At 31.5% G+C, this 23,198-nt stretch overlaps 1 protein-coding gene across 4 annotated transcripts in view; it reads right to left on the bottom strand.

The window, feature by feature from the left end:
* Nucleotides 1-23,198, bottom strand: part of LOC135131866 (uncharacterized) — a 94,833-nt gene that overhangs the window by 6,000 nt on the left and 65,635 nt on the right. The window contains exon 1 of one of the 4 annotated variants that reach the window (XM_064059716.1): nt 12,893-12,991. The exons of the other annotated variants lie outside the window; for them this stretch is intronic. The gene's annotated coding sequence lies outside the window, so the exon portion shown is untranslated. Of the gene's footprint in view, nt 1-12,892; nt 12,992-23,198 lie in introns of those variants that run through there. 4 annotated transcript variants of the gene reach the window in all.

The following is a 23,198-nucleotide window of genomic DNA, read 5'->3' as shown; positions in this document are numbered from 1 at the left end:
ATAGAGAAAATTTAAAGAGATACCCCGCCCACCCACCCAAACTCTGCCTTAAGATATCGCTCATGATGATAATGATAATTCTCCAATTTCTTTTAGCGCCACAGAGTTATATATCAAGGTGGAGTTTGGGTGGGTGGGCGGGGCAGCTTTTTAAACTTTCTTTATTGGAAGTTATTGAAGTTATTGAACTACGAATAGAATTTTAGAGAAAGATTAAAAAGCTGCCCCGCCCGCCCACCCAAACTCCGCCTTAAGATATTGCCCATTCTCGCTAAAATTAAATACGGAGTTACCATAACCGAATAGCAAAACTCAGTGGAAAGTTATAAATTTACATCACAGAAACGTAGGAATTTGTATATTGAAACGGATTCACCTTTGTTAAAAAGATAAGGAAAGCTACAGTTATTCGTAAACAAGAAATTACATGTGAGCTAGAACCTCCACTACATAACTACTGATGACCAATAGAATTTTACACATAAAGGAGTTAAAATAGGTGCCCCGCCCATCCAGCCAAACTCCGCCTTAAGATTTCGCTCATTTGCCCTAAAATTAAATACGGAGTTATCATGTCCCAATAGCAAAACTCAGTAGAAATTTATAAATTTATATGTTAGAAACGTACGAAATTGACTAATAAAATAGATTCACCTGTGTTAAAAAGATTACAAAAGCTACAATTATTGCCAAAAGAAGAAATTATGTGTGAGCTTGAACCTGAATTAGATATATAACTACTGACGGCCAATAAGAATTTTCCACATGGAGAAAATTTAAAGAGATGCAAAAACAACGCTTTAAAATATCGCCCATGATGATGATAACAATGATAATTTCGCATTTACTTTTGGCGCCAAAGTTATATATTAAGGTTTGGGTGGGTGGGCGGGCCATCTTTTTAAACTTTCTTTATTGGAAAATTCTACTCCTAGTTATATAACTACTGAATAACTACTAATAGCATTTTCCAAATAGAGAAAGTTTAAAGAGGTGCCCCGCCCACCCACCCAAACTCCGCCTTAAGATATGGCCCATTCGCCCTAAAATTAAATACGGAGTTATCAGTTATCATGTCCCCATAGCAAAACTCAATAGAAATTTATAAATTTACATCGTAGAGAATTACGAAATTGCCTAATAAAACGGATTCATCGTTGTTAAAATGACTGCGAAAGATTCAACTATTTTCAAAACAAGAAATTACATGTCAGCCTGAGTTCCCAGAGTTTTCATATCAATATTGTTTATTTTATTTCGCAACAAATGCGAATTCTTTGTATTTCAAATGGAAACTTTTTTATTTACGCTGATGTTCGTTTTGTTTACAATGAAGATTTCTGAGTTTGAAACAGCTAGTCATTATTTTCATATTTATATTGTTTATTTAATTTGGAATTTTTTATAATCAAATGAGAACTTGTTTATTCTGATTTTGATTATAATTTCTGCATTGTTTTAAATTTAGAAAAATTAAAATACCTTATTTTCGTCATGGTTTAATTTTTATAAAAATTTTGAAAATTTTAGAAATTATCAAAATGAAAATTTCTGAGTTGCTTTGTATTTTTTTGACAAATTATTTTATTTAATGTTAACACGACAGTGGAACGATATTCTTAAAATTTTCCACACAACACTACTTCCAATAGCTTCAGAAATGTCAGGGTTATTCGATCATTCTTAATGTTTTTGACTCCCCAGTTTTAATAGCATGGCCACAAAGCGTCTGGTACCAGTTCGGTTGTTTCAGTTAATTGATACTGTAGAAATCGTGTTAAACATACTAAGGGTCTGTAGAGCCACAGTCTTAAAACTTTACTACAACTTTAAACAATAAAATAACTTTTAATATTCATTATCACTTCAGTTAACAATGTTTTTAAAAACCGGGTTTACAACTTCGCAGACACGTTCCATTACAGCTACACCATCGACATCCACACAACCATCTGTAAATGTAATTTGTCGCCGTATTTTTCTCCAACCTAACCCTCAACCGCTTCCAAAGGTTAACCATCTCAAAAAAAAATCTCAATGATTTTATTTTGAACAAGCTCATTCCGAATCATCATCACATCGTTACCACTCTCCTCGTGCACTTCTTTTCGCAATTCCAGTTCTCCTCACTTGTAAACAACAATCGCGACAGACACGACCCTGAAACGAAAAAAGCGTTCCATCACACTAACCCGCTTTAATGCGCACCTCTGCGTCCTTTTCCCCAGAGTGCAATTTCCCCACATTAACGTCACTCCAACAATAACCATGATCTAGATTGGCCAGCATTGTGCGACAAACTCATTGATTCATTTATCGGCACGTGTTTTTTCCATCGTTCCTCGCCAACAACAAGCCCATCCATCATCCCGTCGTCCAGATGTTTTCAGCCTGAATTCAATTAACCGCGAATCTGTTGATTCAGAGCTTAAACAATCGGCAGACAGTTTGTCTATGGGACGCTGGTGGTGTTTACTAGGAGGCGATGGCTGGAGCGGTGCCAGAGTGTTAATTGGTGAGATGTGATAAACAGGGGGACAGTGGCGTGTCCACGAGGGGGTCGAAGGAAATGAGATAATGCTTGTTTTAATAAAAAACGACGCAATTTAGTACGATAATAGCTTGTGCGATTCCTGGATTTTTGTAGCACGAGTGGATCATTGGTTCATTACCATCGTGTAATTTAACATCAGATGTGGGATGAGTTGTATTTGCTCTAAGCATCTATAAATAAATAGACTGGGCAAAGTGAGAATGTTAAGTTTTTTAAAAAGACAATACTTTGAAGTATTGTTATTCCAGGTAACAGAAAAATCTTTTTAGAAAGTTTATTAACAAGAAGCATGAAAAATATTAAACGATCTGTTGGCGATTCATTAGGCAGGTAATTGTGAAAACTCTGTATAGATTACTTTGAAATTTGTTGTACTTCAAGCTTATAGCGCATATGATAAAGCTCTAATAAAAGTTTGTGTAGTCATCCCCTCTAAAAAATTGATGACGTAATCTCAAAATACCTGATACTTTATTTCTTACTTGACGTTACTTTATGTTTAAATTAATTTTCCAGGGCTTAACAGAAAATTTGTTTAGTCATCTATTTCATAAGTCATAAAAAATTGGTCGAAGGTTATTTCGATAGAACTTCCCTCGTCCTTGAAGTGCAACCCAACAAATCCCAAAAACCAGTCGCCTAAATAGAATTGAAATAGGGCAAAACTGAAAAATCAAAAATTCAAAAAAACTGGAAAATAGAATATCGGAGAACTAAAAAATCGAGAAACCGAGATATCTAAAAATTTTAAATTCAAAAAATTAAAATTTCGAAAAAATGAATCGGAAAAGTTTAACAATCGAGAAATCGAAAAATTGTAGAAGTGAAACATGAAGAAATCAGAACGTCAAATGATCGGGTACTCGAAAAGTCCAGAAGTCAAAAAATTGGTCGAAAGTTGTTTCGACAGAACTTCCCTCGCACCTAAAGTACAACGAAACATATCCAGCATTTTCGAGTTTGTTCTTTACACAATTTAGTGACGTAAGTGTTTCTTTCGAACTTGCGAGCAACTCTGAAATTTTCATTTTGATAATTTTTAAAATTTTAATAAAAATCAGCCAGAAAAAATGTTTCAAAATTTAAAAAACACATGCAGTATAACCTCGATAATCCGAATTTTCGAAATTTAACTAAATATTTCCATGTAGATTTTGGGCCGCAGAAGTCACTTCTGGCTTCATTTCTTCGATAACTTAAACCGTTTTTCCAGAAACGTCCACTGAAATATAGCAATTTTCAAAATTTTCAAAAAATCCGAATTTTCCGAAAATATTACTCCGTTACCATAAACGTGCTATATTTTTGGAATCAGCACGTCGGGATATATATCTCTGAATTTTTTGAGAATTTTTAAACAACTTTTTCAAAAATGAAATTTTACACTATGGCAGTACTTGCCAAATAACCTACCCTTTAAGAAAATAAAAGGTGGGTGGGCCAGGCTAGTGTTTGCCAATATAAGACTTATTTTGACAAATGACCTATTCTTCTAAGAAAAGGTACTAGCCCCGCCCACCCACCCTTCATTTTCTTAGAAGAGTAGGTCATCTGCCAAAATCAATCATATCTTGGCAAGTATGAGACTGATTTTTGCAATTAATGACAAATCCTCTAAGAAAATAAAGGGTGGGTGGGTGGGGCTAGTACTTGCTAAAAATAAAAAAACTTAAATATCAAAAAATGGGATATCGGAAAATTGTACAACTGTTTAATCGGAAAATCAAAAATTGAAATATCGATAAATTGAAAAAAAAAACATCTTATAAAATCGAATTCGGAATCCCAGTTTTCATTTTTTTTTTAGTTTTTAGATTTTTTAACTTTTGAATATTTCATTTGATAAGTTGTTTTGACAATTTAGCAGTTTTTAATTCCAATTTTTTGATTTTTCAATTTCCCAAGTTAAAATTTTTCCTTTTCACGATTTGTCATTTTTCGATTTTTTAACTAAAAGAACAAATTTAATCGAAAAATCCAAAAATTAAAAATTAGAAACAAAATTTTCAGATGTTTTAAAGTTACGGTAAACATGCCAACCGTTGATCAAAATTACTTTTTACTCCCTTCCAAAAACTCGGTGACAAAAAATCAATAATCGAAAATTTAAAAAAATTAACATCTATTTCCTCGAAATTTAAAAAAAAACAGATAATTGAGATATCGGAAAACTGCCAAATTTGTAAAACTAAATATCGAACGTTTTTTTCAGTTGCCCAGAGAAATCAAAAATCGAAAGACAGATCAAAAAGTTGAAAATTTAAAAAGCGAGAAATTGAAAAATTCGGAAGTTGAAAAATCGAAAAACTGAAAAATTTAGTAGTACTCGCTACGATAAGGCTGATTTTGGCAAATGACCTACTCTCTAAGAAAACAAAGGGCGGGTGGGTGGGGCTAGTACTTGTCAATATAAGACTGATTTTGGCAGATGACCCACTCTTTTAAGAAAATAAAGGGCGGGTGGGCGGGGCTAGTACTTGTCAAGATGAGACTGACTTTGGCAGATGACTTATTCTTCTAAGAAAATAGAGGCTGGGTGGGTGGGGCTAGTACTTGCTAAAAATAAAAAAACTTGAAAATCAAAAAATGACAAATTGAACAATTGGATACATGAGAAATCGGAAAATTGTACATGTGTTTAATCGGAAAATCAAAAACTGAAATACCGAAAAATTGAAAAAAATCTTTTGATTTTTCGATTTCCCAACTTAAAATTTTTCCTTTTCACGATTTGTCATTTTTCGATTTTTTAACTAAAAGAACAAATTTAATCGAAAAATCCAAAAATTGAAAATTAGAAACAAAATTTTCAGATGTTTTACAGTTACGGTAAACATGGCAACCGCTGATCAAAATTACTTTTTACTCCCTTCCAAAAACTCGGTGACAAAAAATCAAAAATCGAAAATTTAAAAAAATAAACATCTATTTTCTCGAAATTTTTAAAAAACAGATAATTGAGAAATCGGAAAACTGCCAAAATTGTAAAACTAAAAATCGAAAGTTTTTTGCAGTTGCCCAGAGAAATAAAAATCGAAAGATAGATCAAAAAGTTGCAAATTTAAAAAGCGAGGAATTGAAAAATTCGGAAGTTGAAAAATCGAAAAACTGAAAAATTTAGTACTACTCGCTACGATAAGGCTGATTTTGGCAAATGACCTACTCTCTAAGAAAACAAAGGGCGGGTGGGTGGGGCTAGTACTTGTTGAGATAAGACTGATTTTGGCAGATGACCCACTCTTTTAAGAAAACAAAGGGCGGGTGGGCGGGGCTAGTACTTGTCAAGAAGAGACTGACTTTGGCAAATGACATCCTCTAAGAAAATAAGGGAGGGTGGGCGGGGGGCTAGTACCTGCCAAGATAAGACTAATTTTGGCAGAAGACTTATTCTTCTAAGAAAATAAAGGCTGGTTGGGTGGAGCTAGTACTTGCTAAAAATAAAAAAACTTAAAAATCAAAAAATGACAAATTGAACAATTGAATAAATGAGAAATCGGAAAATCAAAAACTGAAATACCGAAAAACTGAAAAAAATCGTTTGATTTTTCAATTTCCCAAGTTAAAATTTTTCCTTTTCACGATTTGTCATTTTTCGATTTTTTAACTAAAAGAATAAATTTATTCCAACCGAAATTTTGAAAAATCGAAAAATCCAACAATTGAAAATTGAGAAATCAAAGAACTGCCAAAATTGTAAAACTAAAAAATTGAAAGTCTTTTTCAGTTGTCCAGAAAAATAAAAAATCGAATGACCTATTCTTCTAAGAAAATAAAGAATAGGTCATTTGCCAAAATCAGTCGTATCTTGGCAAGTATTTGACTGATTTTTGCAAATGATATATCCTCTAAGAAAATAAGGGTGGGTGGGCGGGGCTAATACTTGTTAAGATAGGACTGATTTTGGCAGATGACCCACTCTTCTAGGAAAATAGAGGGGGGTGGGCGGGTGGTCGGGGCTAGTGGCTAGTACCTAACAGCACATGGTTTTTCCGCATTTTATTATCCGTAGAATTTTCCAAATAATCATAGATATTAGATTTTTTCAGATTTTTAGGGTCTAAAAATTTCAAAGAATTGCCCACGATGACATAGATGTATTTTTGATTCCTAAAAAAAGATTAATAACGTTTTAAAAATTTTAAAAATAATCATGACACTCAAAATACTATTCATGAAGGATTTTGGAGATTTCCAGATTTTTTTTTTTTTTTTAGTATTCGAAGTAAAATAGAATAAAACAAAGTGGCAACATCGCGCACGCGCCACATTTCAAAACCGCTTTTATTCGTGCTTTTCGTGCCGGTTTGATATTTGAAAAGTATTTGACGTTTGTTGAGTAATCGTTACTAAGCACAAACCTAGAAATAATACCAACGAGAATTGCGCACAAATTTGAGGGTTTTAAATGTTACTTGCACAAGTCTTGCGCTAACTCGGACCTAATTCCACAACGAAATACTCTGTCCATATTCTTTCTAGATTTGTGCTACCAGTGGTGTTGCCAACTGTATCAATTGTGCCAACCTAATACAAGCCTTGTGACTTTAATAATTATAAAAAGTAACACCAAATAAAGTTAAACAACATTATGTCAACTTCGTTAATTTTGGATCAAGAGGAAGTGCTAATCAACAATCCCCGCTAATTCCTTCGTTCTTCAGCGACTCCTAGAAGTCGAACCGTGATTTGCGGCGACTTTTCAACCGGTTAAGTGTCGGTTCTCACTTGGGCCTTTGATAAAGATCATGTCGCAAGGTAAATCCGATGTTGGCCACCATCGTACACCGGTTCTATTTATAGTAAGGATAAGGCAGCGCCCGCTGACCTTTAGGAAAACAGAAGAGGTATGAAACAGGTGAATGTTGCGGTCTGATCAGACCTTGACGGGCAGATTTACCATCGGCGCCATCTGGACCGAGATCTCTAATGGCGATTTCGAATCGATCGCCGTCGATAATATTACGTATTTAATTACTTCACTTTATGTAATTTATTGCGGGCAAACGGGCGCCAGGAAACGCGCCGAGATAAGTGGTAATCAGTCCAGGTGCGGGGAATCGTCGAAATATCGGCTCGATTTCGACGAGAAATTCACTTTTAAATCCTGCAGCGTTCGGCCGCAATGACCCAGTGGTAAATGACCCGGAGCTGAAGATTGGGCCATCCCGGAGCCGGTGAAAGCATCGAAATAGTTTAGGAGCTTTGCTTTCACTTTCATCCTTGAGAGGCGATCGGCGGCGCTCCGGAAGGGCGTTCGACTTTTTAACGGTGCGAAATCGATGTTCGCATGACAAGGCGAATCATCTTGTTTACAAACACGAACAAAGAACTGTTATTAGCTGTCGATGCTCCCGTCGAGAGTTACGCAACGGTGGAGAAGTAGAAAAGTCGTGTTAAGGCAGTGGCGTATCCAGGTGTAGTCGTGAGGAGAAGAGTGCTGGGGCGTGATCTGAGTGTGGTTCAGAATTAACAAGTTTTTTGGCTTTGAAGCTTATTGTTGGCTATGGAAATCTAACGGTAGCGAACGTAACTTCGGTAATTGGTAGTGCGGAATTATGAGCGTGGATTTTGACCGAAATGTGCACAAATATGTACAAAATTAATTAATATTTTCTATTATTAGCAAATCTTTAGGAAACTATTTGTTATTTATAATTTATTTCCAATTTTTATGGCACACATTTTTCGAAATAGAACGTTGTTTGTAGATGAGTGAACTGCGTGTTTGTGCAAAAATGACACAAATCTACTTATTTATATGCTAAAATTATTAGCACAATTTATGAAATTCAAAAGAAAAAGAATCAAAGATGGAACTTGTTCGAGCAAGAAGTCTATGGCGACGAAAGCTGCAGTATTTTCCGATTCTGTACTAGCAAGAAGAAAGAAGATTCACGAAGAAGATGAAGAAATAACAGCCATTTTGACTAAAGAGGTTTTAAAGCAAGACTAGAACTAGTCTAACTTACAAGTACATAACTTACTTTAGCAAAAACGACTATTTACCGGTCAGAATATGACCAAACATTCGGTTCATTGAAAAATTGAGCTTTGAAAAGTTGTCAAAAAATTCACAACATTTTGACGTCATGACGTCAGTAAGAGTGAAGCGAGTCTCTGTTTCCGTCCGTCTGTCACTTGTTGGTGATTTCTAGTTGGTAAAACGCCAATCAATACTGTACATCCTTCCCACTAATAATTTGACGATGTCATTTCAAAATTTTCCAAAGTAAATTCTGTTTAAATTTTATCAAATAAACAAACATAATTCTACACCTGTGGTTTGTTTATTAATTCGTTTTATTCGTTACCTTAGACATCCAAATTCTTGGACAAAAATCAAAACTGTACAGTTACATGAGGAAATAACAAATAATGAACACGAAAACGGTAATTTTTCACGTAAAAGTAGTAAAGAATTTTTAAAACAAGGGGGTTAATTCCAAAATCAGCAAATCAAAGCCACTGTAGACGTCGTACGTGCTGTAATCTGTGAGATGAAAGTGAAAGGTGTTGAACGTAGTAATCATATAGGCAGATTAATAGCATCAAAACAAATAGGCGAAGATTGCAGATTCGTTTGATAAATATTGTTACCTTTAACACTTCGTAGGCTTAAAATGATTGTAGGTGCATTCGACAAGGGCGAAATATTTTTCAAAATTTTTATAATATTCCGAATCAAAATTTGCAAGACTCGAATTTGTGTGCTTATTTTTAATTCTATCTAAAAAACCTAAATTCCTGTAAAACCTCACTTTTTGTATTAAATTCGAATATGAAAAAATAGGTCCGCCGTTCCGTCTGTCTGTTGACATGTTTATTAGACACACCATTTGTCTAGTAAAAATAATCCCGAAGATCGAAAAAATATGAACCAACGTACCTAAGATTCTTAGGTACCGTTGGTGTTTTCTTTGTGAAAGAATTTGAAAGAATTTTTCGAGATCCTTAGGATACTTTTTATTAATAAAATCTCGGGGAAACGTGATATTTTGTTTTTAAAATTGTTTGAAAGAATCGTGGGCATCTCTAGGGTCCTTTACTTGAAAGATTATGAAAGAGTCTTGTATCTAGGATCGTTTATTGAAAGAATATAAAAGAATCTAGTATCCCACGATCTTTTTTTTTTTTGAAAAATGTGAAAGTCTTGAGGAACTGTGATATTTTGCGTTTGAAAAAGTTTGAAAGAATCTTGGAGGCTTTCTTTTGAAAGAATTTGAAACCATCTTATGATCCCTTGGTGTTTTGTTTGAGAAACAGTTTGGAAGAATCTTGGGGATCCCGAAGATCCTTTGTCTGAAAAACTATGGAAGAATCCTAGATCTAGGAAAATTTTTTGAAAGAATATGCAAGAATCCTGGCAAGCTATAAAACCTTTTTTTAAGAGTGTGAAAGAATCTTAGGTGCTTTTGGTGTTTTCTTTGTGAAAGAGTTTGAAAGAATTTTGGAGATCCCTAAGATATTTTTTATTAAAGAATATGAAAGAATCTTGGGGAACCGTGTTATTTGGTTTTGAAAGAGTTTGAAAAAATCGTGACGACTCTAGGGCCTTTGATTGAAAGAATACGAAAGAATCATGGATCTAGGATCTTTTATTGGAAGAATTTAAAAGAATTTAGGATCCCCACGACCTTTTTTTTTGAAAGAATGTGAAAAGAGTCTTGGGGAACCGTGATATTTTGCCTTTGGAAAAGTTTGAAAAAATCTTGGAGATCCTTGGTGTCTTGCTTTTGAAAGAATTTGAAACCATCTTATGATTCCCTTTTTTTTTGTTTGAGAAAGAGTTTGGACGAATCTTGGAGATCCCGAAGATCCTTTGGCTGAAAAACTATGGAAGAATCCTAGATCTAGGAAAATTTTTTGAAAGAATATGCAAGAATCCTGGCAAGGTATAGAATCTTTTTTTTTTAAGAGTGTGAAAAAATCTTAGGTGCTTTTGGTGTTTTCTTTGTGAAAGAGTTTGAAAGAATTTTGGAGATCCCTAAGATATTTTTTATTAAAGAATATGGAAGAATCTTGGGGAACCGTGATATTTTGCCTTTCAAAAAGTTTGAAAAAATCTTGGAGATCCTTGGTGTCTTGTTTTTGAAAGAATTTGAAACCATCTTATGATCCCCTAGTGATTTGTTTGAGAAAGAGTTTGTACGAATCTTGGGGATCCCGAAGATCCTTTGGCTGAAAAACTATGGAAGAATCCTAGATTTAGGAAATTTTTTTGAAAGAATATACAAGAATCCTGGCAAGCTATAGAATTTTTTTTTTTTAAGAATCTGAAAGAATCTTAAGTATCTTTGTTGTTTTCTTTGTGAAAGACTTCGAAAGAATTTTGGAAATCCCCAATATCTTTTTTATTAAAGAATATGAAAGAATCTTCGATCTAGGATCTTTTATTAGAAGCATATGTATAAAAGAATCCCAGATCCCCAGGATATTTTTTTTTTGTAAGAGTACGAACGAATCTTAGGTGCCTTTGGTGTTTTCTTTGTCAAAGAGTTTAAAAGAACTTTTAATAATAATAATAATATATGTAATAAATTGTGGAGATTAAAGAATATGAAAGAAGCTTGGGGAACCGTGATATTTTGTTTTTGAAAGAGCTTGACAGAACCGTAGGGATCTCTAGGGCCCTTTGGTTGAAAAATACGGAAGAATTTTGGATCCAGGACCTTTTATTGACAAAATATAAAAGAATCCAAGATTACACGATCTTTTTTTTTTGGACGAATGTGAAAATTCTTGGGGAACCGTGATATTTTGCTTTTGAAAAAGTTCGAAAGAATCTTGGAGGCCCGTGGTGTCTTGCTTTTAAAAGAGTTTGAAACCATTTTATGATCCCCTAGTGTTTTGTTTTAGAAAGAGTTTGACAGGATCTTGGGAATCCCGAAGATCCTTTGACTAAAAGACTATGAAAGAATCTTGAGTCTAGGATAATTTTTTGAAAGAATCTTGGGGAACCGTGATATTTTGTTTTTGGAAGAGTTCTAAAGGATTGTGGGTATCTCTACGATCCTTTACTCGAAAGAATACGAAAAAATCTTTCATCTAGGATCTTTTATTGAAAGAATATAAAAGAATCTGGGATCACCACAATCTTTTTTTTTTTTTGTTTGAAAGAATGTGCAAGAGTCTGTGGGAACCGTGATATTTTGAATTTGAAAAAGTTTGAAATAATCTTGGAGGTCCGTGGTGTCTTGTTTTTGAAAGAATTTGAAAGAATATTGGATATAGTATAATTTTTTGAAAGAATATGAAAGAATCCTGGCAAGCCGTAGAATCTTTTTTTTTAAGAGTATGAAAGAATCTTGGTATTTTCTTTGCGAAAGAATCTTGGGGAACCGTGATATTTTGAATTTGAAATAGTTTGAAAGAATCTTGAAGGTCCGTGGTGTCTTGCTTTTGAAAGAAACTTGGGGATCCTGAAGATCCTTTGGCTGAAGGACTATGAAAGAATCTTGGATCTAGGATAATTTTATCTTGGATCTAGCATAATTTTTGGAAAGAATATGAAAGAATCCTGGAAACCAGTAGAATCTTTTTTTTTTAAGAGTACAAAAGAATCTTAGCTGCCTTTTTTGGTATTTCTTTGTGAAAGAGTTTGAAATAATTTTTGAGATCCCTAAGAACTTTTTTATTAAAAAATATAGAAGCATCTTGGGAACCGTGATATTTTGTTTTTGAAAGAGTTTGAAAGAACTGTGGAGATCTCTAGGGCTTGAAAGTATATGAACGAATCTTAGATCTACGATATTTTATTGAAAGGGGAAAAGCACGGGTAGTCTTTACCTGCATATGGTGTATTAGACGAAGACAGAAACTGAAACATACCAGATGTCGCAATTATTAGAATTTTACAACATCTTGCCAAAAAATAATTCTATTGTAGGGATGGCGTGTTGAAATTCAGACAGGACTTCGTAATCCGCCTCGGATTTCAATAATGAAAAAACTGAACAAAAGAATTTGTAGTCATAACTGTTGCCCCACTAATAAAAATTCTTGTAATTTTCTAAATTAATATAAATCTATTTAATCCAGGTCATTGATCATAATTATTTCAGTTATTGCAATAAATTATTAAAAAAAAAATACACATATAAATAAATAAAAGAGCAAAGCGTATTTATGACCACCGGCGAACAAATTGTGTCGTCATCAAAACGACAGACGCACTTCACAGGATGTCGTAAATTACGCCACACGCTTGGCACTAATTTGAAGTGGCGATTTGAACCATATTTCTTAAAAATGGGTTCTGCGCGACAGATATTTATAACATCCTGCAATAACGTACGAAATATACGCACAATAATCGAATCGATTTGCGTAACTACATACCAACACTTTTCTGGGTGCTACAAGGGAAGTCGCCAGGTCGAGTTACCGCTCACGTGAGTTTCACGTCCCGAACGGTAAATTACAACACACCGGCCATAAAAGCAACAATTCTTTGCGTCAAAACAGCGATAAAGCCGGAGAAAGCAATGTTTTCGTCAAGCCTCGAAATCGAACGTTGTTGATCGGCGATTAAAGCATTGTGTCAATAATAACGTTCATTTATAATCGGTCATGACTGTTTTTAGCCGCCTTCATTGTTCGAGTCTCAGTTAAAAGTTTTCTTTGGCAGAAACGGGAGACTTTTAACACCGTAAAGTTCATTCCGCTGGCCTAGTTCCCTTTTCCTTTTTTCGATTAAGGATAACCGACTCGTTTCCTTGTGGCCTTTAGATAGATAGCCGAGATCGTGTAATTGCGAGGAGATTTTTGTGTGCTATTTCAATTCACTTTCTCCTCCTAATCCTTGTATCAATATTGATCTATGACAATTACCAATTACCTACGGTTACTCTACAAAAAGCGTATTCGCAACTATTTACACTTTCACCACCGACGTTACCGTTACCTACGTTGGGAGTGCTTACAATGACAATAAACGAGGGTGCGTTCGACATTACATCACGTGCGGATTTTTTCTCGAACGGTAATTATTTAATCGCTTCAATTGAACTCATGTGGCGTAATTGCTCCCAAGGTTGGGGAAATTTCTTGGCTGCGCCGATGGCCCGATTGGAGATGGAAATGGAGTAAACTGGGTCACGATTTATTTTCATAATATTCGCCGGCTTTTCGCAAACAATAAATACGAGGGGCCTTGACGACCGTTGGTGTGAGGAAGGTCGCGAATGCAGTGGGCAAGAAATTGTAGAACGTTAACACCAGAGGTTCAAAAGCGGAGGAAAATAACGTGGAGTGTTTCTGCATTTTCTGCAAAACTGTTTTTTACTTCCTGAGCGGGAAGTGACACCTAGAGTGCGAAAAAGTGGTCTTCCGTTTCCGTCTGTCTGTCGTCTGTCGGCCGTCCGTGACGATTTTTGTTAGGCAAATCAAATTTTGTGTCTATTAGGACCATTATGCAATTTTAAAGATTTCGATTATTCAATTTTCCGAGTTTTCAATTTTTCGATTACTCACTTTTTCGATATTTCAGTGTTGGGATTTTCCAATTTTCCAGTTTTTGACGTTTTTAAATTTCTCGATTTTGTAGTGCAATAAGTAGGGTAACTTTCTAATTTTTGAGTTTTAGATTTCTTAAATTTGAGAATTTTTGGTTTCTCGATTTTTCAATTTTTTAAATTATTAGAATTTCGATTTTTCAGTTTTTGGATATGCCAATTTTTCGATCTTTGGACTTTGCGACTTCTTGGTTTTAGATTTTTCAATTTTTCAGTTTTTCGATGTTTAAATTCTTTGATTATTCGATTTTTCAATTTTTCTGTGTTCAAATTTTTCGATTTCTCATTTTTTTGATGTTCAGATTTTTCAATTTTTCGATTGCCCAATGTATTCTTCAATTTTCCGGTTTTTCCATTTTCCTGTTACTCACTTTTTCGATATTCTGGTGTTGGGATTTTTCAGTTTTTTTATTCTTGAATTCCTCGCCTTTACAATTTTTCAATTTTTAAATTTGTGGTTTTTTCAATTCTTGACGTTTCTAAATTTAAAATTTTTCAATTTCCTAATTTCTAGATTAATCGATTTTTTATTTTATTTTTCATTTCACAGTTTCTCAATTCTTCAATTTTTCGATTTTTAAACTTTGATTTTTCAACTTTTTCTCAAGTTTTGATGTTTCAGTTTTTTTCAATATCTCAATTTTTCAGTTTTTCGATTTTTTGATGCTTCGATTCTCGATTGTTAATTTTTCGACATTTTAATTTTCCCATTTAATATGTTAGATTTTTCGATTTTTCAGTTCTTCGATATTTCTATTTTCAATTTATCCATTCCTGCATTTATCAAGATTTCAATTTTTCGATTTTTAATTGATCAATTTTTCAATTTTTTATTTTATTTTTCAAAAGTTTCGATTTTGATTTTTCAATTTCTCGATTTTTCAGTTTTTCGATGTTTCACTTTTGGGATTTTTCAAAATTTGCATTCCTCAAATTTTCGATTTTTCGATTTCTCCATTTTTTACTTTTTTCGATTTTTTTATGTTTCGATTTCCCAATTTTCCAATTTTTCGATATTTATTGTTCAATTTTAAATTTTAGGTTTTTTCAGTTTTTCGATGTTTCACTTTTGGGATTTTTCAAAATTTGCATTCCTCAAATTTTCGATTTTTCGATTTCTCCATTTTTTACTTTTTTCGATTTTTTTATGTTTCGATTTCCCAATTTTCCAATTTTTCGATATTTATTGTTCAATTTTAAATTTTAGGTTTTTTCAGTTTTTGAGGTTTCTAAATTTAAAATTTTTCGATTTCCTAATATCTAGATTAATCGATTTTTTATTTTATTTTTCAATTATACAATTTTTCGATTTTTAGGTTTTTGATTTTTCAATTTGTTGATTTTCTAAATTTTCGATTTTTAAACTTTGATTTTTCAACTTTTCGATTCCTCGATTTTTCAGTTTTTCGATGTTTCACTTTTGGGATTTTTCAAAATTTCAATTCCTCAAATTTTAGATTTTTCGATTTCTCCATTTTTTACTTTTTTCGATTTTTTTTGTTTCGATTTCCCAATTTTTCGATATTTACTGTTCAATTTTAAATTTTAGGTGTTTCGATTTTGGCTATTTCGATTTCTCAATTTTTCGATTTTTTTGACTTCTGGACTTTTCGATTTCCCGATGTTTAAGTTAAGTTCAATTTTTCGATTTTAAAATTTTTGGTTTTTTCAGTTTTTGATGTTTCTAAATTATTCGATTTTTTATTTTTTTATTTTATTTTCCCCTTTCTCGGTTGTTTCTAATTCTTCGATGTTTCGATTTTTCAGTTTTTGAATTTTCAATTTTTTGATTTTTTTAATTTTCGATTTTTCGGTTTCTCAATTTTTCCATGTTTCACTTTTGGGATTTTTCAATACATATTTCAATTCCTCAAATTTTCGATATTTCGATTTGTCTATTTTTTACTTTTTTCAATTTTTTTTGTTTCAATTTCCAAATTTTTCAATGTTTCGATATTTATTGATCATTTTTTAAATTTTAGATTTTCCCATTTTGACCTATTTCGATTTCTTAATTTTTCATTTCAGATGGACTTTTTTTAGTTTATCCATTTTTAAGTTTTTTGGAATTTTCAATTTTACGATTTTTGTTCGATTTTTAAATGTTTGGTTTTTTCAATTTTTGACATTTAAAATTTTATAATTGCTCAATTATTTGATTTTTTTTTCCTATTTCTCGGTTTCTCAATTCTTCAATGTTCCATTTTTTAGTTTTTCAATTCTTCAATTTTTCGATCTTCCAATTTTTGAATTTTTTAAATTTTCGATTTTTCAACTTTTCAAGTTTTCGATGTTTCAGTTGTGGGGTTTTTCAATATTTCAATTCTTTAATTTTTCAATTTTTCCATTTTTTGGTGCTTCGATTTCTCCATTGTTAATTTTTCGATATTTTAATTTTTCAATTTTAGATTTTAGATTTTCACTTTCTTAATTTTTCATTTCAGATGGACTTTTTTAATTTCTCCGATTTTAAGTTCTTTGGATTTTTCAATTTTACGATTTTTAAATTTTTGCTTTTTTCAATTTTTGACATTTAAAATTTTATAATTTCTCAATTATTCGATTTTTTTTTTCGTATTTCTCGGTTTCTCAATTCTTCAATGTTCCATTTTTCAGTTTTTCAATTCTTCAATTTTTCGATCTTCCAATTTTTGGATTTTTTAAATTTTCGATTTTTCAACTTTTCAAGTTTTCGATGTTTCAGTTTTGGAATTTTGCAATACATATTTCAATTCTTCAATTTTTCAATTTTTCGATTTTTTGGCTTCGATTTTAGATTTTAGTTTTTCAATTTCTTAATTTTTCATTTCAGATGGACTATTTTAATTTCTCCGTTTTTAAGTTCTTTGGATTTTTCAATTTTACGATCTTTCCATTTTTCAATTTTAAAATTTTTGCTTTTTTCAATTTTTGACATTTAAAATTTTATAATTTCTCAATTATTCGATTTTTTTTTCCTATTTCTCGGTTTCTCAACTCTTCGATGTTTCGATTTTTCAGTTTTTCAATTCTTCAGTTTTTTAATTTTTTAAATTTTTGATTTTTTAACTTTTCAAGTTTTCGATGTTTCAGTTTTGGGATTTTTCAATATTTCACTTTTTCGATTTTTGATGCTTCGATTTCTCCATTTTTCGATATTTTAATTTTTCAATTTTAGATTTTGAATTTCTTGATTTCCCGATTTTCCGATTTTTCAATTCTTCCGATGTTTCTATTTTCAATTTTTCTTATTTTTAATTTTTCGACTTCTTGTGTTAGTTTTCAGTTTTTCAATTTTTCGATTTCTCGATTGATCGAGATTTCGATTTTTATTGATGAATTTTCAATTTTTAAAAATTTTCCATTTTACAATTTTTTGATATTTCACCTTTGGGATTTTTCAATATTTCAATTCTTCAACTTTTAGATTTTTTGATTTCTCCCTTTTTTACTTTTTTTGATTTTGCTTCGAGTCTGAAATTTTAGATTTTTCAGTTCTTCGACATGTCTATTTTTTCTTCTTCTTGGTTTTAGGTTTTTCAATTTTTGAACGACTTTCCAATTTCCCAGTTTATCGAGATTTCGATCCTGCGATTTTTTTTATTGTTCAATTTCTTGTTTTCTCGATTTTCGATTTTTTTTGTTTTAAATTTTTCAGTAGGTATGTCAATTTTTAACTTTTCGATTTTTCGATTTCTCGAGCTTTTGATGTTTCGATTGATGTTTCAGTATTTGAATTTTTCGGTTTTGATTTTTTGATTTCTTGTTTTTTCGATTTTTCGGCTTCTCGATTTTTCAATTTTTCGATGTTTCACTTTTAGCATTTTTCAATATTTCAATTCTTCGACTTTCCGATTTTTCAATTTCCCCATTTTTTACTTTTTTCGATTTTCCTATCTTTTGATTTATCGACTTTTCAATTTTTCGATATTTATTTTTCAATTCTTAAGTTTTAGATTTTTCAGCTTTTCGATTTCTCGATTTATCGATTTTTGATTTTTCAGTTCTTCGATATTTCTATATGTTTTTTCGATTTTCAGACGTTTCAATTTCTTGGTTTTAGGTTTTTCAGCGTTTTAAACTTTTAAAAGTTTTTATTTTTCGATCTTTGGACTTTCCAATTTCTCAGTTTATCGAGATTTCGGTCTTGCGATTTTTTGACGTCTTGATCTTTTGATGTTTCGATTTCTCGATATTTCTATTTTTGAATTTTTGGAATTTTTTAATTTTTGATTTGTCAGTTTTTGATTTTCCAGTTTTTCGATTTTTTAAAACTTACATTTTTTGATCTTACGATTTTTTGAGTATCGTTTCTTGACATCTCGGTTTTTTGATTTTTTAAATTTTTGGACTTTTCGATTTTTAGACTGCTCGACTTTCAAGTTTTCAATTTTTTGACTTTAATTTTGTGAACTTTTCAATTTTTCGACTTTTCGGATTTTAATTTTTGGATTTTACAATTTTTCGATTATTAAAAGAACTAAAAAAAGTTATCAAAAATGTCCCAAAAACCTAAGAAATGTCCTGTTATCCATAGAAGAGAGTAAAAGTTGTTGAACATAGTAATCATATAGGCACAAAAACAATATTGTTACCTTTGACACTTCTTACTTACGCTTAAAATTATACACAGTTGGAAAGAAAAAGCTAAAAGAGGAAAAGCAAAAGTTCTTTGCCTTGACCACATGCAAAAATCTTCCGCTTCCTCACTGAAGGACAATTTATCTTGCCGATGTAGTCAGCTATGGTATTATGTGTGCAGACATATAAAAAACCTATATAAAGTCAAAAATTTTTCAAAAAACTAAGAACCATCACTTTTTAGCGTCACAAAATCCCACCCATGGTCATCCAACCCATCCCATGTGGGTCTCGCCTCCATTTACGTCCATTTACCCAGGCCTCGTCGCCAACATGACATTTTGCATACGACTGCCCCAAATCCACAGGAAACTGTACTGTTATTAGAGCTAGAACGCGTCTAGCGGATCGTAGTTTTTCGCAATGACGAGGGCGCGAATTTCAAACCCTGCCCACATCAATGACCTTATTAATGCTGGCGGCTCGTAACTGTTATAAATCTACGTTCTCTGTATTCTAAATAAGTGCGCGTTGTTCGGCTTCATTACGCATTACGGATTGCTAGAGCAAATGTGAATGGGCACAGATGGTTGCCGTCTCAAAGACGCTCTTGTTTCATCTTGCAGCGTTTTTTCGCAATTCGCGTTTGAAACGGAAGCCGACGGGACTTGGCAGAGCTCCAGAAGGGTCACGCAAGAGTAATTTTGATGACGGGCGCTGGATTCATGCTCGACGGAAGGGCGGAAAGAAGCTTTGTTTGCGGAGATTGGCTCGAAGCGTTGAGTTTTCCGACGTTTTTCACTAGTTTTGACCAAACTGCAACTTCTACAAAGCTCCTGTACAAAGATTCAATGAAAAAATTTGTCTCAGCAGTAATCATAAGCTTAACTTCGAGTGTTTATGTTTATACATCGAAAGAATGTCACGTAGATATTTTTATGATTTGAATGAGTTTGTCTCCTCAAAACAGAGGACTAAAATTATTAATTAAACCACAATCGAACAAAATGTTCTGAATATTATAATTCTTATTTTAGTATTTTACCATTTATATGATATTCCCAATATACTTATAAAATTGGACAACAATCGGTCCAGCAGTTTCAGAGATTACGTGTCTATACAAAATCAACATAGATAACACGTAGACAGACAGACGGTAACGGGTGACCACATTTGTCGTACTCTAGAGGTCATGAAACGTCGAAAAAACATGAAACTGGGAAGTCGCCCGGTGGACTCGATTAAAAAGTTGTGAAAATTGGTTGAAGGTTATTTCGACGGAACTTCCTTAGCCTCTGAAGTGCAGTCCAACAAATTCGACAAATCATATCATCAAATAAAATCGATAAATTTAATCCGAAAAATCGAAAAATCGAAAAACCCAAAAGCTGAAATCCAAAAAGTGGAAAAATCGAATGATCGAGCAATCGAAACATGAAAAAATCGAAAAATTAAAACATCCAGAAATCGAAAAATTTTAAAAATCTGAAGATTTTTCGATTTTTTGGCTTCTTGACTTTTCGATTTTTCCATGTTTAGGTTTCTAAATTTTTCGATTTCTTAATTTTTCATTTTAGTCGAAATTTTTTAATTTCTCGATTTTTAAGTTTTTCGACTTCTCAATTTTACAATTTTTCGAATTTTCGATGTTTAAATTGTAGGTTTTTTCAATTTTTTTCGTTTATAAATTTAAAATTTTTCAATTTCCTAATCTCTCGATTATTCAATTTTTTTTATTTTACTTTCCCACTTCTCGGTTTCTCAAATTTTCGATGTTTCGATTTTTCAGTTTTTCAAGTCTTCAATTTTTCAATTAGTCGGGTTTCTGATTTTTCAATTTCTTGATTTTTTAAATTTTCGATTTTTCAACTTTTAATAATAATAATAATTTTATTCTACCCTTTAGCATACAATATAAGTACATTGGGTGGTCAAAATATTACATTTAGAAATACAGAGACAAGTATAAAATATAAAAACAAAGCACATAAGAACTAAAAAATATGACATTTACGTACAACCACTATAAGTAGGCTTAAAATTTTGACTTATATGGAAGTTTTGGGGTCTTTCAATATCTCAGTTCTTTAATTTTTCAATTTTAGATTTTAGTTTTTCAATTTCTGGATTTCTTGATTTTTCAAGTTTTCGATGTTTCAGTTTTAGGATTTTTCGATATTTCGATTCCTCAATTTTTCAACTTTTCGATTTTTTGATGCTTCGATTATTCGATTGTTAATTTTTCGGTTTCTCTTCTTGATTTCTCGATTTTTCGAAAAGTCACAAAATTTTAAAAAGCGAAAAAGCGAGATCTCAAGAAATCGAAATTCGAAAAATAAATATAAATATCAAAGAACTAAAAAATCGAAAAATAGAGAAACTGAAAAATTTAAATTGAAAAATTAAAATGGATGAAGAGAAATCTAAATATCAAAAAATTGAAAAAATGCAAAATTTGAAAATTCAATTGAAAAACTGAACTCTCGGGAAATTGAAAATTTTCAAAACTTTAATGACGAAAAATTGGAATATGAAAAAAATGAAAAATTGGGAAATCGAAATAGGTCAAAACTGAAAAATCGAAAAGTTAAAAACCGAAAAATCAAAAAATTCAAAGAAATCAAAATTTCAATTTTCCAATTTTTGGTTTTTCAGTTTTTTAATTTTTTAATTTTTCTTTTTAAATGCTACAATTTCCGATTTTTTGATGTTTCGATTTCTTGACATCTCGGTTTTTCGATTTTTAATATTGTTTGACTTTTCGAATTATATTATTTTTCGACTTTTCGATTTTTACAATTCTTAAATTCTAAATTTTTCTTTTTTTTTTTTAATAATAATGAAAAAACTTTCAGAGTTTAAATAATATATTTGTAGTCACTGCTACACGTGTTTCGGTACACAGTACCGTCTTCAGGCAGAAGAGAAACTCTAAATTTTTCAACATTTCGATGTTGGGAACTTTTCTGGATGTAAGTTTTTCGATTTTTTTGATGTTTCTATTGTTCGATCTTTCGATTTTTCCAACTTTTCAATTTTTCGATTTTTTGATGTTTCTATTGTTCGATCTTTCGATTTTTCCAACTTTTCAATTTCTCGATTTTTCCATTTTCAATCTTCCGATATTTCTATTTTCATATTTTTAATTATTCTAGTTCTTAGTGTTGGAGTTTTCAGTTTTTGAACTTTTTGATTTCTCGATTTATCGAGATTTCGATCTTTTTATTTTTAAAAATTTGTGATTTTCCGACTTTTCGATTTTTCAATTTTTCGGTGTTTCACGTTTGAGAAATTTCAATATTTTGATTTTTTAAATTTTCGATTTTTCGACTTCGATTTTTCAACTTTTCAGATTTACGATTTTTCAAGGTTTCGATGTTTCAGTTTTAGGATTTTTCGATATTTCGATTCTTCAATTTTTCAACTTTTCGATTTTTTGATGCTTCGATTATTCGATTGTTAATTTTTCGATTTCTCTTCTTGATTTCTCGATTTTTCGAAAAATCGAACAATTTCAAAAATCCAAAAAGCGAGATCTCAAGGAATCGAAATTCGAAAAATAAATATAAATATGGAAGAACTAAAAAATCGAAAAATACAGAAACTGAAAATTCTAAATTGAAAAATTAAAATGGATGAAGAGAAATCTAAACATCAAAAAATTGAAAAAATGCAAAACTGGAAAATTCAATTGAAAAACTGAACTCTCGGGAAATTGAAAATTTCCAAAACTGTAATGACGAAAAATTGGAAAATGGAAAAAATGAAAAATCGAAACATCGACAAATTGGAAAATCGAAAAATCGAAACAGAAAAATTCAAAAACTGAAACATCGAGAAATCGAAAATTAGAATTCGAAAAAATGAAAAATTGGGAAATCGAAATAGGTCAAAACTGAAAAATCGAAAAGTTAAAAACAGAAAAATCAAAAAATTCAAAGAAATCGATATTTCAATTATTCAATTTTTGATTTTTCAGTTTTTTAATTTTTCAATTTTTCTTTTTAAATGTTACAATTTACGATTTTACAATTTTTTGATGTTTCGATTTCTTGACATCTCGGTTTTTCGATTTTTAATATTGTTTGACTTTTCGAATTATATTATGTTTCGACTTTTCGATGTTTAGATTTCTTGAATTTTGAATTTTTCAACATTTCGATGTTGGGAAGTTTTCTGGATGTTAGTTTTTCGATTTTTTTGATGTTTCTATCGTTCGATCTTTCGATTTTTCCAACTTTTCAATTTTTCGATTTTTTGATGCTTCGATTTCTCGATTGTTAATTTTTCTATATTTTAATTTCTCAATTTCTCGATTTTTCGATTTGCAATCTTCCGATTTTTCTATTTTCATATTTTTAATTATTCTACTTCTTAGTGTTGGAGTTTTCAGTTTCTGAACTTTTTGATTTCTCGATTTATCGACATTTCGATCTTTTTATTTTTAAAAATTTACGATTTTCCGACTTTTCGATTTTTCAATTTTTCGGTGTTTCACGTTTGGGAAATTTCAATATTTTGATTTTTTAAATTTTCGATTTTTCGACTTTTCAGATTTTCGATTTTTC

Source organism: Zophobas morio, unplaced genomic scaffold (assembly GCF_036711695.1).
Source record: "Zophobas morio isolate AGI-343-1 ecotype UQ-CSIRO unplaced genomic scaffold, CSIRO_AGI_Zmor_V1 ptg000021l, whole genome shotgun sequence".
Classification (NCBI taxonomy): Eukaryota; Metazoa; Arthropoda; class Insecta; order Coleoptera; family Tenebrionidae; genus Zophobas; species Zophobas morio.
Note: the sequence above shows the minus strand (reverse complement) of the source record. Positions and strands in the feature narration are given on the sequence as shown.